The following is a 4,676-nucleotide window of genomic DNA, read 5'->3' as shown; positions in this document are numbered from 1 at the left end:
TTCATTCACAATGGTCGAGAAGTGTGAAGATCTTCTGCAGGATTTTGAAAAATGTTTCAAAGGCAAAATTCGAAAGCCAAAAAATTTCCAAATCAGCAAAGCGTTCGTTTTGCATGTTTTTCCTGATGGAAAAGTGGATGTTTTTGACAACTATGAGTTGCAAAATCGAACCACTGTTTTTTTTAAACCTACGCTTGAACTAGACAATTTTTCGAAAAGTCCTCCATCCCGAATTGGATTAAAAACTGCCAAAATAAAGGATGTACAAAATCTCTTCAAGTATTTAAGCGCTAAAGGAAAAGAATTTTTCGAATCATATTTTTTAAAAGTACAAACTAAGAATCCAGATGCTGAAGAAACTGAAATTGAAGAAACTGAATTTATTCTTGTTCAATAATATGCATAATATTATATGTTAAATGTTTAATAAATAAATTATTTCAATGATAACATCTGGAGTTACTATTATGCATTTGTTTTGGTAAGATTGACTTGACCTTCACGTCGTTCGCTGCAGCGCGTACGTAGCCGGCCAGGCACGTTTTTGGGCAGCGTCAAGATTACCGCTTGGATTTTAAAACATTCATAATTTTTGAACTATTAATTCAATTGATTTAAAACTTTCCAGAAAACATCTTTAAACCTTAATGAACAACTTTCTCACTGAAAGCTTTCCGTAGCTCAAAATTCGTTCGCTAAACGAGGCGTTTGAAGATTAAAATTCATGATTTTTGCATTGCCTCAAAAAAAAAGACTTTTCTGTTTATTACAATATTCTCGTTTTTCTTTCTTAGATAGTTTCAGAAGACTCAAACACGTACTTTGTATTGGGGAAATCGGGAAATTATGAAAATTGGCTAAATTAGGGCGAATTGAAGTGAAAAAAGTTTGGAATTTTTCGTTTTCAAAAAATCCACTTTTTACCAATTATCTCAAAAACTACAAAACCTATAAATTTTTGCAAAAGGAAAAAAAGATGCGCCTTGAAATTCTCTACAAGTATCAGTCTTTGAAATTAAAATTAGAAAGATTTTTAAAATTGACACTCAGGACAATACTTATCAGGCTGAATCCGGCTGTGTCCCCTTTTGGTCGCCAGCGCTTCAATTCATAACAAAATCTCGCCATATTCTTACAAGAGGCAGATTTATTAATTGGAAATCACGTGATGACAATTATATTTAAAAAATTTTTTAAATACAATATGGCTGCCCAATCTTTTTTAAACTCATTATTTCTTTGTTTCTCGGTGAAAATTTTTCAGGTGTCAATTAAAAGGCTCCATGAATGAAAGAAACATATTTCGTGATGCTCAAACGTAAAATTAAAAAAAAATTTAAATGGCGCCTTGTAAAACACTCAAAGAGTTGTATTTTCTAAAATTTTCGTCCAAAGATCTTCAAATTTTCAAGAAAATCATTTGTATTGTTACAAAGTGTATGGTTGAAAGTATATATCGAAATTTTCACCACAGTAAAAAAGGCGCCTCAGGACTATTTTCAAAAAGTTACAGAATTTTTATAAATTTAAACAAAATATGAAATAAATACACTTTGTAACATTACAAATCATTTTTCGACCAAATCTGGTAGAGATCATTTATTTGGTCATTCCAACAAAATAGGCGGTCAGACCTATTTATACTGCAGATGTATGTATGTGTGTTAGTGTTCAAAAGTTTCTATGAATGTACTGCCGCGTCTTCTTTTTTTTGGGCGACATCACTGTCATATAAATATGTCTTTATTTTGACAACTTTATTACATAACCTGGAAATGATATTTATCAAGTCATTAAATCTATTTTCATTGCGGTAGTATTTCGTACTTTAATTATCTTCATTAGGTTATGTTCATCAGCGTTTGATTACATGTGTGCTTTAAGGTAGAAATTATGTTAATAATTAAACAATATGTTGAAGTGGGTTCCGTGTAGAAATTGCCCAACTTATTTCCCAGTGCCGATCTGGGACTAATCGGATTTTTCACATGTAGACGCAAGGCAGATAGTGTGGCTCGCGTCGGAACCACGTCGGGTCGCGTTAGGCTAGACATCATTATGTGAAGTTCACTGTTGACGTCGGGATATTGTTTTGTTTACATCGAAATTAAAATGTCAAAAGGAAAAAGTACATGGCGAGTTCGGAAGCACAGGATTGTTAGTGAGATTTCTTATATCCACAATGAAGACGAGGGTAAACTTTCGAAAAGCGCTTACCTCTGAACAATTCGAAACTTCATATACACATGTATTTAGTCGCGCTGATCACGAATATCTCAGTAAAATACTCGAAAATTTTATTTTCAAGGTCAAAACCCCGAAAACTATAAAAATTTCATGTTTTTCCGTTTATTTTGGTCAATAATAAAAATATACAAAGAATTTGTAAATAAAAGTTGTAGATCTTTCAATAAAACACATTTGATATTGAATATATTTATACTCTACAACTGATAGTTTTCGAGAAAATATACGATAAATATGAAAAATAACAGAAATCCTGTAAAATGTTTAGTAGTTCGATTTAAATTGTATGAAAAAATTATAAAAATTATAACAGCAATATGTATTTTATAAGATCTAATAATGTCTACTTGTTTTAGGACTTTTTTAAAAAGATTCTTCAGATATTTATATGGTCAAGGTCGAATGTCATACATCACGAAATTAGTGATTTTTGAGATTATAGACGTCCGACTTCATTTTTTCCTTTCAAACTACATGTAGTTTGATTATTTGATTATTTCTAATGTTAAGAATATTTAATTTAATGTGAATTTACTTTAAATTTATTACTATATATTCGCGTCGAAAGTTCAGTACACATTTATTTTCTGTGAGTTTTATAAGTGCTGGAAGATTGATAGTATGACTAACATAAATATATTTCTCTAAATAAATTGAGACATACATATAAAAAATGAATTGTAATTGGAGTCCAAAAAATCCATTTTTTAGTTATAAAAGAAGATATTGCATCCATTTTTTTTCTTTTTTATACTCTTAAAATTTTAAACTTAAAAAGTGAAATATTTTTTTAAATATTAAACTATTTGGCAGAAAGTAACCTTTCTGGTTAAAATATAATTTCTTTGATCAGAAAATTCCACATTTTTGTACAAAATTAATGTTTTTGGTTGAAAATTAACTCTCTTATTGAAAAATCATATATTTGGGTTAAAAATTTAACTGTTTTGTCCCTCACAGCAAAAGGATATACGAGGATATCCCATCTCATCCCATTTATCTCACGGGTTGTCCCAAGGGTATCCCAGGGATAACCTGTCGGATTTCCCGCAAGGCGGAAATTTGGATATCCTAGGGTAACCCCAGGATATCCCTAGGACGTTTCCAGAATATTTACATGTCCTAAGTAAGATATAGAAAATCAATATATTCTACTTTGGATATTTGAATATACCGGAAACGTCCTAGGGATATCCTGGGGTTATCCTTGGGACACTCAAATTTCCGTGTTGCGAGATATCCGACGGGCTATCCTCGGATATCCTTGGGACAACTTGGAAGATAAATGGGATCAATTGGGATATCCCGGTATATCCTTTTCTGTGAGGGGTAGATGTTTAATCTTATTGGATTCAAAATTCAACAATTTTGTTGAAAATTAATGTATTTTCTTAAAAATCCGTCTTTTTTTTGGCAGAACAGTAATCTTTTTCGTAGAAAGTTGATTTTTTTGTTGTTGAAAGATTAACCATTCGGTTATAAAATAAGTTCTTCTCTTTCTTTTTACAAAAAGAGCATAAACAAATATCTTCATTATACATGAATGTTCAAACATTAAAATAACAATATAAATATCAAACACAAAGTTTTAAAATTTCCTACTTTTTATTATCTACACCTGTTAAAAATAAAATATTTTAAAATGAGATTCAAAGAATATTTCCTTTCGTTCAAAAATATTTTCGTGTGTAAGCGATAGAAATGCATAGAAATTTTTTTCTTAAACTTAGTTCTTTTTTAATTTCTCAAAAATAAAATTTAAATAATCCTTTCCGATTCTTATTTATTCTAAGACACTTTTTGTACAATGCAAAAAATTCAATTATAATTAGGAAAAAAGGTTGGATAAAATAATGTACATATTTTATTTTTAGTATAATGACATAAGCTAAAATTGAAATTGAATCTGAAGTTTGACTAATAATCACTGACTGTTAAATAGTTAGTGGTAGCAACTGACTAATTTGCTTTTTAACCAATTTTTTTAACTAACTTAAATTTAAAGAGATAGCATATATTCATTTTAGAATTATATCATATTATTCGACTTTTAAATTAATATGATCTTGGGAGTATTGATCTGCTTTAGATTTTTTATGTCTAAAGAAAAATAATTGGGATCCTTGTATGTAACCTTATCGCAGTAAAAAAAAGGATCAATTTTGTTGCCGAGCATTTTGCTCCAGCGATCATTTCACTCTCTAGATCATAATGATTTTCCATTCAGATCAATTTAATCTCATTTTTTAGTTCATTTATCAGACTAAACAAAATGGCCGCCAATTCTTGGCGCCCGTGTCATATAGACATAACCTAAAAATGGTATCTACTAGGCAGTCTGATAAGTCCTTGAAAAATGAAACACGGAGACGTTTTTTTGGCTAAAGTCGGTTTTATTTTTCAACATACTCTCCTTTTAGGTCGATACA

The sequence above is a fragment of the Belonocnema kinseyi genome, chromosome 8 (assembly GCF_010883055.1).
Source record: "Belonocnema kinseyi isolate 2016_QV_RU_SX_M_011 chromosome 8, B_treatae_v1, whole genome shotgun sequence".
In the NCBI taxonomy this organism is placed as follows: domain Eukaryota; kingdom Metazoa; phylum Arthropoda; class Insecta; order Hymenoptera; family Cynipidae; genus Belonocnema; species Belonocnema kinseyi.
The sequence above is the reverse complement of the archived record's forward strand: the minus strand, read 5'-3'. Positions refer to the sequence as shown.